The sequence below is a fragment of the Pimephales promelas genome, chromosome 17, assembly GCF_988280905.1.
Source record: "Pimephales promelas chromosome 17, fPimPro1.hap1.1, whole genome shotgun sequence".
In the NCBI taxonomy this organism is placed as follows: Eukaryota; Metazoa; Chordata; class Actinopteri; order Cypriniformes; family Leuciscidae; genus Pimephales; species Pimephales promelas.
The window spans coordinates 22,324,311-22,339,840 of NC_142785.1; positions in this window are offsets into that span (position 1 = coordinate 22,324,311).

Sequence of the window (15,530 nt, forward strand, 5' to 3'; positions counted from 1 at the left end):
GGAATGCAAGTTGTTACATTCGAATGGGGTTGTTCCATTCTAACTATAAGGAGCTTAGACAGCATGAATCAAAAACTGCCAAACGTCACAACAAATTGCCCTTTGAAAACAATCCCTTTTCAAAATGCTTCCAACGGAATGTGAATCGCTGTTTAAGCATATCCCGTGTCTACTGCGTCTACTAAAATAAGCCTCTGAATGTTGGTAAAATGATCCGCAATGTGTTGAGGTGGACCCGGATGCCTCTGGGATTCTGAAAAGATTAAGAAGGGGAATCACAAGATGGCAGGTGCATGTTTCAAATCATGTCACATCTATCATAGAGTGGTTCCCCACAGTATTTTCAGTCACTGTGTCGAGATTTATACTCATGTATTTTAATCTAGGATAGAAACTAGCTTGCAGACAAAACAACAGTTACTATAGTATACTTCAAATGTGCAACTGCTAAATACCTTTCTTTTATATCTGGGCTAGAGAGAACAATAACATCAAAAGCTGACATCCTGGGATGCAATTTTGGCCTCAATCCAGCTGTAATTTCATACAACACAAAAAAAGAGCAGCGTATAGGTGCTCAGGGAGCCCCTTCTGTGGTATAGCTGGCAAATCAAACAACCCAGACGTTATTATTTGTCACCTCAGCAACTGTGAGTGTGTAACCATGGGTGACCTCTTAGGGCTGCACAGGACCTTTTAATTGCCTTTGTGGCTGGCTATGTATTTCATGTGGGGGTGACAGAGGGGGCAGAAAGGGATATAGAGTATTTATGGTGGCTTACGATCTCCAAAAATCCTGCAAGCCATATTGCTAAATCCAAAATTGTCTTGAAATACACCTCACGGGTCTGGAAGAGATTCAGCGCAGTTGTAAGAGTGCCCCTCACACTGGGGGATGCAATGTGTTTATCCTTTAACCGTTGTTGTCAGGAGGCGGCGATCTCTCTAGCCAGCACAATTTTCCACTGGCTCGTAAAGCTGCCACTGGGACTGAGATGAGAATGCGTCCTGGGGAGTGGGATTGTCGGGAACCGAACTGAGTCAGTGTGGGTCATAAATCTATACCCCAACTCAAAAGGTTTTCTGGGGAGATCACAACACAACACTGCAGTTTCACTCTTCACACTGAGGAAAACACCCTGAAACAGATGATGCACACTGGACTTTATAGATGGCTTGGGGTTTTACTGGGTTTCTATGAGCTCACCATTTATCTCTGCTTTAGATTTAGGCAGGGCTCTTTTTGACAGTTTATTTATTTATTTATTTATTTTTTCACGCAGAGACCATTGGTGGCAATGGTTCAATCTGCGTAGGCCTGCTATGATTTTGGGAAATGCAGCCATTGTCAGTAGATCCAGAATAGACATTTAAATGTTTAATTCATTACAGTTTATCTGTAACTACAATATAAAGGCCGTGTAGTTTTCTGGCTGCTGACCATACTTTCTGATTTACAATTTTATTGATTTTACCCAACGTTCAGATTTGTGCAAATAAGTGCATCTTTAAATTCTTAACGTCTCATTTACACATTTAAACATAGCATTTCAGAAAACTTGTTATACAAATCAGTTGTCTTAATGCACTGATTAATCAACTATGGTATATATTAGTTAGAGTGTGTACCTTATTCACCTGTAGTGTCTTGCCTTAAAGTTTCAGAAATATATATATTTTTTGTAAAATACCTAGTAAATGTTATTTAGGTTCACACATGCAACATAGTTTTGTAAGTGTGATTCATTAGGCGGGAGGCCCCTCTGGAATTATTTCCTTACATAAATACCAAAATGCTTATTCCAAAGCCAAAGGTTTCACATAAATTCAACAATGCTCTGATCATTCAAAACACACCGCATTAATGTTGTGTAACAAACCTTAACATCTAAAATAATCATTTGCTCCTGTCATCAACAAATAAGGATGAGTTTCATACGTTCGATGCGCATGATGAAATTCCAACAGCAAGCATCATTCTACAAAAAAATGTTTTTAATTTTTTAAGGGATAGTTCACCAAAAATTTAACCAAACAGTTGATGGGGCCCAATTTACTTCCATATGGGGTAAAATTATGGAAGTCAATCAACCGTTTGAAAAATATTTGAAGAAAGAAACTCATACAGGTTTGGAACAACTCAAGGGTGAGTAAATTATTGCAGATTTTTCATTTTGGGTGAACCATCCCTTTAAGAATGCATTGTGTTGGTGTATACTCTTTGTGTCTGCATTACTTTAAAATCCACAATGTTAATCCTAAATATTGGAAAGACGTTTGGTAATGCCAGTGTGGGGCACAGGCAGAAAAAAAAAGGTTTTTATGTGTTTTTCACCGGTCTTTTCTCTGAGGTCTAGTGATCCTGTACTAGGATTAGCCCAGTATCCCATCTGGCCAGACAGCTCTTTGGGATTAATGCAGCAGCATCTGATCCAACTCAACAGCTGATTTATGTATCGCAGTGTTGTGGTTGCTAAGAGTGATTGAAAATTGATCCGTCTCTTTTTCGGCACATTGGAAATCTGGGAATTTAAACCTGGAAATAAATAAAGTTTTATAATCTTGAAAAATTAGGATTCAGAAATCACATTGAATTTAAAAGAAAGAAGAACGTCTTAGAACCGTGAGGGCAAACAAATGCTGGAGGGTTTGCAGAGCAGGTTTTGTAATCAGTTTTTACAGTTCCATTCTTCTGCCAATGTGAACAAAGCACCATAAACGTAAGTTTCAATGCATTCCTTGTCTTCAGTAGCACAACAATACCGAAACTTTTACATTGGACTGCACAAATGATTTGCCAAACACTTCTCAATGTTATATTTTGCATTATGGTTTAAGCATGTTTGCAGATGCAGCAAAATTCATGCTGTTTTACTATTACTTATTAACAGATCAAAATCTCTTATATCACTCTATCAATACCCTGCCTACCCACACTCAGGGCTCTTCTCTCACCACCCACTGTTTGTTTTCTGTTAGTTAAGCAGTTTTTAGAGTGGGTGGGTGATCTCTCACTCGCCTGCACTGCCTCTGGCTGAATGCACACTGGTGCTGACTCCTTTGTTGTACAGCAGGACACCCCTCTTGATCCAGCATTCCAAGCAGCCTGTCTTGCAGGCAAACAGTACAGTATGCTAGATACAGTAGTGTTGTGCCATTATTGCTCAACCAGCCATGAAGAATCGTGAGTGGGGTCAGGCTGTGAGAGAGAGGAACGCACATGTGAAGTGAAGCCCACGTGAGTGTGGGTGCTCATGTAGTAAACGACTCACTTGGTAACAAAAGAGGTCCTCTTCAGACACATTGCAGTGAACATCTCTAATTTAGAATCTGAAATCTCATCAGTATGTGTTCATATGAAAAGCTAGACCAACTTTCAAGAATAGAGGTGAATTCACTGAACAGTTGTGTCGCGTGCAAAAATAAATAAATAAAATAAAAAATAAATAAAAAGGTGTTTTATTAATTTTTAGTAAGGCTCCATTTAAAACTACATTAGTTAAAATAAAAAAAATATATATGTCTGAACCATTTATTAATGTTAATTTCAGCATTTATAAATAGGCCGTTATAAAAATTAAACGTTTTTTATATTGTTCAAAATTAAAAGTATCCAGTCCATGCAGTGGAATGGCGAGCAAGCGAGACACCTGAGCGGGTCCTAGTCCCGGCTGGTTGAAGCGAGTACATGGGCGGACACTGGCTTCACTCGGAGATTGTAGAATCTGGCGAATGTGTTGGTTGTCGAGAGGAGGGTGAGGAGGATTTAGTCTCCTTGCTCCTCTCAGGAACCTGATGATCAGGTTCTGTTTTCCCACGGACTTGTCCTCAACATAGCCTTTCAGGGTGGAGGGAGACAGACTTCGCTCCAACCCATCTTGCAGGAAGGAAAGGACGACACCGAAAGGGTCGAAAGGATCGGGCATTTTCTGAGGTCTTCTCGGTGAGAAGAGTAACAGTTGATGAAGAGGTTCCACCTTAGGCGTAGGCATGTCTCATGGACAATACACTAGCGGAAGTGATGGTAGCCACCACCGTATGTGGTAGGGTACTCAAACCTGCCTTGTCCTGTCCAGGAGCCATACGTGGAGATCCGGACAAGGGTGCCATAGGGTGCCCCATCTCTGAGAAAAGGTCCTTCCTTAGAGGAATTTGCCAGGGAGGTGCTGTCGCAAGGAGTACAAGTTCGGAGAACCAGGTCCGGACCAACCAACATGACTTGCTCCTCGTCCTCCCTGATCTTGCACAGGGTCTGTGCAAGAAGGCTCACTGGGGGAAACCCATACGAAGCTTGAAGCTTGTCGGCTGCACAATTCAGGGTTCCCGGAAAATAATGGCTCGAAGTGACCTCAGATGCTTCTGACTCCATGGAGGTGGCGGGCAAGTTGCGACACTTGGCAGGAGCGTAAACCACCTTGTCGGTTGATGTACGCTTACGCTACTGTCTCGGTATTGTCTGATTGGACTAGTATGTTATCCAGGTACTTTTTACTTGTACTCTTTTTATGAGTACTGTGAACTTGCACATACTTATTTTGTCACATACTATATAGTAGGGAAGTATGCGATTTCGGATGCAGCACTTGTATGTACGAAGGAGCATAGTGTTTCTTTACAAAGAGACATCGCTAACTACTGGTCTGGCGTGCATAATACAAAATTTGTAGTCATTTTCGCAGATCCATGTGAACAGGGATTGTTTTGATAACGTTGTCATCTGCACAAAGAAATGATTAAGTAATTATTAAATCATTATTGATTTTATTCATTTAAAAGTATTGTATTCATCAATCAGCTACAAACTAGTTTAACCAGGCACTAAATATTTGTAAAGCTGACCTTCTAAAGGTAATTCCTTGCCTGTGAAAACGCACAGTTGTTCATCAAATTATGATGCAATGTTTGGATTCAGCACATTTTGTTACTTGATTTGAATACTTTCAGGTGCTACAACAACAGAGACAGTATATGTAAATAGACAATGTACAAATATTTCCTTCTAAGACTTCTGTGCAACTATATATATACAGTATTTGAGGTCCACAACACTCTTCTTATATTAAAAGAAAAACTATTTCCTAGAACTGGACTTTTCATGGCACTCACACCTTTTATTTTAGCAAACAATTGCCCTATTTAAGAAGCATTCTCCTCTAATGCGTGGCAGGGAAAATAGTCTTCATGCTGGCAGGCGCTGCTGGTGAGAGTTCAGGTAGCTGTTAATCTTTGTGTGGATCAGCTTTGAGCCCAGGGCTGGGATTCAAACACGGTTCCTCTCATGATTGTTGAGGGGAACCCATGCAAAGCAGATCGGGTATTCACTCCACAGTCCCTACATGGACACCTCCATAAAGAAGCTTTTGTTTATCCCTGTTGCTACCAAGTCCATAACAAGCTTTCCCGTACAATTATTTTCTGGCTTGTGCTCGCTCTGTTGACTATTTTCTGAACCCATTCTTCCAGAGCGGTCATCAGCTCGAGTTCAGAAAGGTGAATGGACATTCTATTATGGGTTTAAAAAATCAGTGTATTTATTGCTGTAATATCAACTTAAACTGGTTACTGTACATAACCAGCCAGTGTTCAAAACGATCTGTTTGCCTTAGCTCGATTCAAAGAGGTAAGCTTATAATAATGTTTTTAATTCCAGTAGTACTGGTGGATTTCCGCGGGAGATTCGAGCGTGTCTTTGCGTCATTACGTCACATCTGTACACATAAAGAAGGAGTCTCGGCTAGTAGACTATGTTGTGTGTAAGGATGTTGGAGAGGTGGAGATTTATAGCCTTTTCTCACAGCACTTGATCTGATTAAACTTATCGATTTGATGGCGGATCCAGAAAGGTTCAAACGACAATCACTGTGACAACAGATTCACCTGTTGTAAAATGCAAAAGACTTTGTTCGGACTTCGGAGTGGCTACAGGAAAGACCGGATGTGAAAACAGATACATATCGGAAGGACATTACATGTAGTCACGCAATGCTTACGTTGTTAACATTAACAATTTGAGAACAAAGTATAATTTTCACGGTTTTGCGTGATATGATAACTTATAGAGGCGATTGAACAGAACAGAACAGAAGTGGATGTTTCTTACTAGTTCAGATGACGTTTTCTGGTGAAAATTATTATTTTGGTCGTACTTCCAAAAAGAATGGAAGATCTATGAAAAGCATGCATCCAGAGATGACAGCATTACTTTTCCATTGCCTCATGTAAGAGCTGAGGACCAGTCAGACTCCTTGCTGTTGCTGCTTAATACCATGTTTGGGGACAAACTCACCCGTCTTCTTGGAAACAGCACTTTAAGCAAGTTAGTAACCGGCATTCGCATAAACATCACTAGGGTTTGTTTGGAGAGGATCAGAATGTTTAAAGTTTAACCACGGGCAATGAAGATGCATACTCGCTAAAACTTTAAAGATTATTAGAAGACAAGTAAAAAATGGAAACTTCATAAATACTCTATATAACAATTCAGAAAAGATGACAGATGACTGTTGTCTTGAACTCTAAAAATAGAAAAGAATGAATGCTTGTATTTGACATTTCTGTGGTGTTATTTAAGAGTGGGTGGCTAAGCAATTCCAGACTATTCTCAATCATGTGAAAACAGAGGTCAAGAGCTAATTAATCTACCATAGCATTATGGCTGTGAGGAGAATAGAGTAAATGATGCAAATAACAGGATAAGCTAATGGTTTTGCTGTATTTTAGAGTGGTTAATTGCTAATTCAAACAGCAAAAGCTTTGATTCTGGTCTTTTGTTTGCACTCATTCCATTTCCGTTTCATTAAACCCACCAAGCCACCACGAAACCTCACTATTGCTACTATAAATGAGAAGTATAAATGGCCACTTTCAATAAGCTGCATTTTAGCACATCTTTGCTTTCAGTTTTACTATGCACCAATGACGCCAAGACAAAGTAAATATACACTCTTAAAAGTAAAGGTTCTTAATTGGCATTAATGGTTTCATGAAGAACTTTTAACATACATGGAACCTTTCCATTGTACAAGTTTCTTATAATGGAAAAAGGATTTTAACATTATGAATTCTTTACACACTTATTTTCAAAACTGTTCACTGAAATGCTCTTTAGTGAATCATTAGGTGACATTTCAAAGTATACTAAATATATTCCATTCCAATTCCATTCTATGTGGCCATAATATTTCCCCTAAGTATCATGCAATTACATGCAACATTATGATACACTGTTTTAGGAATGTGTCACTCTCTGCCTCCAGCGTCCCACAATTCCCACTTTGCAATATGTGGGTCAGCATTAATGAATGCAGCACCTGAGCTAATTGGTGCAGCACAGAACCTAAAAAAAAACCTCTGTAATCACTGAAAAACAACTCAAACTACCTAAGTACAATCAGGACATGCCATCCATTTCAATGTACATGACTTCAAAAAAGGTAAATCTATGTGTGATGGTCTGCACAGATGGACAGTCAAACACAAACGCTGTGATTCTGACTACGAAGGAGAGCTTGACAGCTTGCAATTTCGATGCAGCAGTCAAGGGGAACAGAGCTGTCAAAGAGGTGACTGTAAAGGATGATGGGGACTTTGAAGAGTTATGGATGTAAATAGCACAGTTGTATGGCACAGGGGAAGAGAAGAGAGAGCAAATGGTTGATACAAAGCAGCAGTACCGGAGCTTGCAGCTCTGCTCCCTAGGCAGACTCACACACTTTACTGCATTGCAGAGGAAAAAAGGGTGGTGGTGAAGGGGGCTGGTTACACACACACACACACACGTGCACACACACACACGTGCACACACACACACACACACACACACACACACACACACACACACACACACACACACACACACACACAAACTCTCAAAAGCTTCCCTTACTTGTTTTCTCAGTGATCAGCAAAGATTTTTCTTTTGCTGAATTATTTAAAGAGTCAAAGATGGTGTTTTTCTTTCAAAATAGCGAGCTTTATGTGCACTTACCTGTATAACGATTGGATGAAAGTACACTTAAGAGGTTGGAATCAATCTATACATTAACATGTTCTCATTTGCATGCAAATTCAAATCAGTGCATACATTTAACAGCATGCAAATGACCTCTCCTAACACATTGACATTGCTGTGAAAGGGTAACCTCTACTGTCCACCTGTCTCAGTAGCTGAAGTCTGACCCTGATCTGTCCTGTGGAGGATAGAGTAAGGCTAGCTTGTGTTAGAAACCAAGCCGGTGCCTAGTTTGGCAGACGTTTTTTTTGTCCTCACTTGATCCTCCATTGCAAGGTTAAGGGATTACGTGCAAGAGGGAGGAGATATGCCAAAAAATGTACAAGTTAAATTATAACTTGTTAAAAGTTTAAAAAAATATGTCATAGCAATCATAAAAAAACGTAATCTCTTATCTATATACAATTCTCCATTGCCCCTTTAAGTAGAAAGATACATTGAGTTGCAATTAATAATGTTCTTCTGAACTGGTGTTGGAACCAAAAGTAATGTGAGGGCGGCCAGTCAGCCTATTACTGTGTGGTGTGGAATAATCAGAAATATTACAAACATAAATGCCAGTTTTCACTATAAATCTCACCAAGTTAATGGTTTTGTCAGCATTTCATCCATCCATCCATCAACACAAGTTCGTTTAGGTCCATGAATCTGAATGGTTGAACAGAGTTCCAAAAGTGCTGATAAACAGTGAACAGTACTGATCTAACATTATGAAATTTATGAAATGATAAACAAATGTATTTTAAGTTCACGCTGAAACTATATTTACATTTTTTTTAAATAATCCATTAAACCTGCTGAGAAACGAGGAGCGTGAACTAGCAGTTCCACATGCCCTTATTATATTCCGTAAAATAATGTGTTTTTGTGTTTCTCATTTACAGTAACCTAGTTGCATCAAATGTAATTTATTCTTGTTTTGTCTATACAATTTTACACATTCATGCTTGTGTTTGGTCTTAAAGCAGCACTATGTAACTTTTTCAACCTTTATAATATTTTTCCAAAACGCTGGAGATGGTACATCGAATTACAAACACACCACATACTCACACAGAGCAAGGGCGAGGCAGTGAATCCATGGACTGTGATGGATGGATGGATGGATGGATGGATGGATGGATGGATGGATGGATGGATGGATGGATGGATGGATGGATGGATGGATGGATGGATGGATGGATGGATGGATTTATTGATAGATTTATTGATAGATTTATTGATAGACTGATATAACCTGAAAGCTAAAGCAGGACATTTCCTCTGTTTGTTAAACTCCTCGTTAACCACCAAGAATTAAAGATAAATGGCACACAAACATCACATTGATGATCAACTCTCTCCCTCTCCAGCACATATACACTCATAATAAGCATCTCACTTATGTGGAGCTCGTGTCAGCACATAAGCATGCATGTGTGGGGGCTGAGGCCGGGGAGAGGCGTCAGTGCACTGCCTCCAGCTGACAGCTCACTTCTGCCTGAGATCAGGGCCAGCTGAGTGTACAGTCATTCATTGTCATACAAAAACATGTGGCATGTGGTTCTCAGAACTACTCTTCAACCAATCTGCCCAGTAACAGTTGGAGTGTGCAGTAAAAGGAGTGAGCAGTGAGAAGAAGGGATAGTAGAAGAGGAGGAGGAGGAGGCCACTAGAAAAACAATCCAGCAATAGCTAAAGATAGATCTGAGCTTCAAGGCACGCTAAGGCCTGGCACACTCAAAGTTAGTGCATGGCATACACTGGGCCACGCAAACACACATGCACACGAGCAGATAGAAACACAGACCAAAGGCCAATGGAGTGGATAAGCATTTCTTTTGTTTACTTGGAATTTCACATGGCCTTTAAATGAAAATGAGAAATGTTGCTTTGGCAAAATATATATATAAAAAAAACATTTTCGATTTAAAATTTTTTATTTCAAGTAATGTAAATGTTCTTAATGGTTTTAGTTATAATCCTGATTCGGAGTAATGAATGCATGTCGATCTCTCTCTCTCTCTCTCTCATTATGACTGATGTAAAAATAGATTGTAAGCTTCACTCTTGCGGCAGTGACCTTATCCAGCAGATGTTGCTTGTAAAAAAATCAAATGGACTTTGTGGAATGAAATGGAAAGGAAATTACTGAAACTAGGAATTTAATTTACATTTTATGTTTTATATACCAAATTATCAAACTCTATATGGCACAGGCGGATGGGTCCTTAACACAACCTGCTGATAATTACATTGTTAACTACATGGCACAAGCTGATTGGTTTATGTTGATTCTGCAGCCAATGAGCTTGCTGCTCAACATTTAAAGTTGGTCATTATTAAGACCAATTAAGTTTGCAGAGTGCTTTCAGAGTTCCTCTGCAACCCTCGTATTTTCAGGCTATTTGTATGACCAAATACATTAAAACTGTAATATCCATTACCATGCTAAACTCTTCAGAATTGTCATGATAGAAATATTTTATATTATATGATTAGATATTGATTAGGGAATGTACAAAAAAATGGGAAAAATGTTCCACTTTATGTGTATTTTACAAAATAGTTTGTTATTCGGGATATTATTGTTCCCCAAACATATTTGAATTAGTAGATCAATTTGAACTTTTGACGCTAAAATTTAAAGGGATAGTTCACAAAAAATAAATAATAAAAAAGAAGATATTTCTGTCATCATTTAGTCAACCTCATGTCACTCCAAACCTATATGACTATTTCTTCTGTGGAAAAACGTGTTTTTTTTTTTTTTTGTCAATAATACAATGAAGATTAATGCTTTTTGTGCATCAGTTAAGTAATAAACATCTGCTCAGATGCACAGTCACGTGTACAGAACTTAACGCCAAGCTGTTGTTTTGCACAACCCCATCATACTGTGTTTAAAGAGGGAAGAAATTATGAGAAACACCACATTACTCTAGGTCCATTTTGGGTAGCATTTTCACAGGACTTGGCTTTGGCAACATAACACACTACATTTGCAAAAGCTTTAGATAGAACTGAACTTGTGCTGAACTCCCATGAGTTTTTAAACAAATCCAGAGTAATAGGTTCAAGGGGCTTGGTTTTATTTATTTATTTTTATTGTTGTGTCTAGCCAATAAAGCCTGGTAATCTTTCCACTGAGACACACTAAGCCATTCGGAGACATTTAGACAAGGTAATATGGTCTTGCCCCTTTGGCTAACCCAATAAAGTCTAACCTCTTTCCGACAGGCCTATTGCAGTCTAGCCTTGTTGGTGTGACATCCTTTAGAAGGGTGTTGCAGTCTGAAGATTGTAGCTCTTTTGAACCTTTTTATTTAAAGGAAAAGAATCTGCACTCTACATTTTTCCTCTTAAACTGCAGCGAGATATTTTCTGAAACATACAATTTGGTGTCAAAAAATGTATAATTAAAGTTTCCAAGTATTTAACTCGCATAAGATAATTGTACTCTTATTTCAACCCTGTGCTTACAAGGACTGAATCCTCATGTGACAGAGCAGTCATCGATTTGGATTCAAACAAAGATACAAAGATACAGCCCTTTCAGAGAATGAAAACAAGTGCAGCCTTCAACTTACATAAGAGAGCTCTGAGAAACAGCCATCGGGGCTTGTGTGTTCAGGGCCGGTTACATACTGAACTCATGATGTGGAAAACTGTAGAGTACTGACTGTTTCATGGCACGGGTGATGAGAGGAAGAGACATCACAACACTTCTACAGAATCAGTTTTGTTCGTTTGTTTTCACTAATAGGCTACAGTTTTTAAAAGAAAAACTAAGCTATTTGTGTTCAACAAGACCACTATTGTATTCGTTCTAATTTGGTCTGGCATGCTTGTTAGAACTCTAATAACTACAACACACAAAATACGCATATGTAGCCTACTTGATAAGACGTCTGTTATTAAAGGTGCAAAGAGCTTTAGATAAACTTTTGAAGATTGATGAAGATTTGGTTTGTGGTGCCGTTGTCTTCTAGCTTTAACTAACAAAAATGCGGTAAGGTAGAGGGGACAAACCGAGAGCTTAAGCGATTTATGCTCCTTGTAATGAGGGCTCTCCCTTGACAACGTATCTCAGCTTTCTGCATCAAGTTATATCAGCATTGTTTTGACAACTTTGGAGACACTCCCCGTTTAATTTGAGCTACAATATATCTAGTGTCTGTTGTCAAAATGTATTTCTTTAAACATGTTTTATTCTTTTATGAGAGCTGTTTAACACAGAATACCCATGACTCCCATGTAATGCAATAATAACTCCCTATAAGCTATAGTAACATTAATAATTTAAAACTTGCAATGTAATACTGTGCAACATAGTAGAAAATATTAGAAATAATATAGAAAAAAATAGAGCACAAAAAATATAAAATATACACTTCTGGTCAGTATGATTTTTTTTATAAATATAAATAAGAGAAGTCTCTTGTGCTCAACAAGGCTCCACTTATTTAATTAAAAACACAGTAAAAACACCAATATTGTGAAATATTATTACGATTGATAATAACTGTTTTCTATTTAACAATTTAAAATGTAATTTATTCTGGTGATGCAAAGCTGAATTTTTAGCATCATTACTCCAGTCTTCGGTGTCACATGATCCTTCAGAAATCATTCAAATATAGCTTACATTAGCTAACATTTTTTTTATTATTATCAATGTTAAAAAAAATTGTTGCTTACTATTTTTATGGAAACCCTGATACATTTCTTTAGGGATATCTGATGAATAGAAAGTTCAAAAGAGCAGCATTTATTAAAAAAATAGAAAAAAATATATTTTTAAACATTACAAATGTCTTTACTGTCATTTTGTTCAATTTAATGCATCCATGCTGAATAAAAATATGAATTTATCTGATGTTAAAAAGTAATGTTTTATATTAAATATATGTGACCTATAAGACCTAAATCCCAATAAACGATGAACACGAATTGTCAAGTGTGTGAGACATTTAAGATGTGCAGAGATTCTGTGAGCTCTCCTGTTATTCAGGTTAGAAAACGTCCCACTGCTTATTTATGCACCAGTGAAGTAGGAGAGGGAACGCAGTGGGGGTTCAAAGAAAGTGCAAATCACCACAGATTTAAATTACAAATTTAACAACATGTTCTGGGCTGTGGGCACACAACATCTTCTATAAGGGTTTAAAAAAATCACCATGGTTTTTGATCTCATGGTCAGACCTTAATGGGTAAAGGCTAAATACGTTTCCCTTATTAAACATGTGTGGTGTTTATTAACAGTTAAAAAAGAACAGAATGCAGAAAACTAAATGCATCTTTTTTAACCCTCACTGCTCTAAATAAACATTATAATCCTCAGGTCTAACGCAGACAACAAAACAAAACGGCTGAGGACCAGATGACCTCATCTCAATGACAAACATGAGAGTCATGACCTCATTTCTCAAGTGTTAGATTCATGTGCCACCCACAACAAGCTGACAATTGTAAAGGAGGTCAGTCTGCAGAGTCTCTGAAACTCTCTTGGTGTCTCTTTGCAAAGTCAGGCTCTGTTCCTTGCTGTCATTTGCTCCAGGTGCTTCGGCAAACAGATGGTTAGATTATGCACGAGTACCATATAGTGTGGTGCTGTCTCAGGGGGCTATATTTTCTTGAAGGTCATTATTAGTAATATATTCTTCCATAAGGATCTGACAGTGATGATGAAAGCAAATGCTGAAAGTAAAAATGCCATTGCCAAGGTTACAATCTGAATGACTGCTGTGTTGTATTAGCAAAACACGATTTGCTATGATAATAACATGCTTAGAGCTCGTCCTCATCTTGGTGACATCCTTACAAATAAACAAATGTCCATTAAATAACTAGAGCAGAGTGCCACCTACTGGATGATACATTTTATTGACTACTGCAGTGAGATTTTCTCCTGAATACATTAATTTTCTAAGAACCATGTTTGATGGGGCCAAATACATTTGGAGGAGACATTTAACTTCACTCTGAGCGTTTAAAGCAGACTGTTTTATATATGCAATAAATATTTATTACGGTCTAGCTCATATATATATATATATATATATATATATAAGAATTGTATATTTGCTATAAATAATTATATTTGCAAGAAATAATATTTATATTTGTAAAAGTTTATAAATGACAAATTTACAAAAGGAAATTAAAAATTTGCAATAAGCTCAAAATTGTACAGCTTTAACGTAACTATGAAACATATTATAATTTTTATTTTTGTTCGAAATATTTATAATTTTTAAATGTTAAGTAGTAAAAAAGAACTAATATGCTACGTTTTCTGAAGAACAATATTTTGTTTACTTATAAAAGGAAATTGGAAATTACCAACAAGCTGGAAATTAGTTATAATGTAAATCCATTATATATATATATATATATATATATATATATATATATATATATATATATATATATATATATAGATTGTATTTACTAGAAATACTATTTATGTTTATAAATGTTTTTGTAAATGTTTATTTTAAAAGATTACAAATTTACAACATTTTCTGTAGAAAATATGATTCTTTTACATGACAATCAAAAGTTATTACAGCAATATAAATAATTATGTTGAAAAAAGCATGCATAAAATTGTGTTATCGGGGTCTCAGGTGGTTTAGTTTTTTCTTGGATTAATTGGATGGACATACAGAGAGTCCCAAGTTGCCAATAAAAAGACAATTGAACTGATGCAGTCCTTCCCCCAACCCATTACTTCCAAAATATTCAAATCATGCCCTTGGCTATATTTTATGAAGAGAAATCCACACGAGAACTCTCTCTGTAGGAAATGTAAACACAAGTAATAAATAAATTGGGATCTTAGGCATCTTTTTGAAAGGCTCATTGCTATGGTCTTGCATGGCACCTTATTTTATTGCTATGGCAACAGACAATGGCTGGCTTTATATTGTAATATCATGTCATCCAAGTCACAATGAGTATGCAGACAATGACATTTAGACTTGACATTCCAATAAAAAAGTGTACTACCGCTCCAAAATATAATCAGAGACTAACCAGTCAGATTGATTGTATTTATACAACTGTAGAATAGAAGGTCACAGCAGAGGTCAACTGTTATTAGACACAAGACCAGCTCTAACACTTTCCTCTCATTGATCAGCTTTTCTGCCAACGTCGTCTATTGGATTCTGTGACAAGCTGAGTTTTATCCATAAAACAGCTGGTATAAAGATAATACTGGTAGCTTCACTTATGTATTTCACTTATTTACTTAAATTAATATATCTAAAAACCTGTATTTTGGTCAGTAAATTCAGGTGTTTTTTTTTTCTTCTTCTTTTACACTTGGGAAAAAAACATTTAAATGGGCACTCAGTAATGTTTTGGACAAATAAAAATATTTTACACTTAAAAAAATACATATTTTTTTAGAAACATAAAATAGGAAATAGGAAAAGGAAGAGAAATATAGTTTATTTCATTGACATTGTGTCTTGACCCTTAAACCATTAGGCTTTTCAAATGCTGTCTGTGCAGATTTGTTTAAAATCCA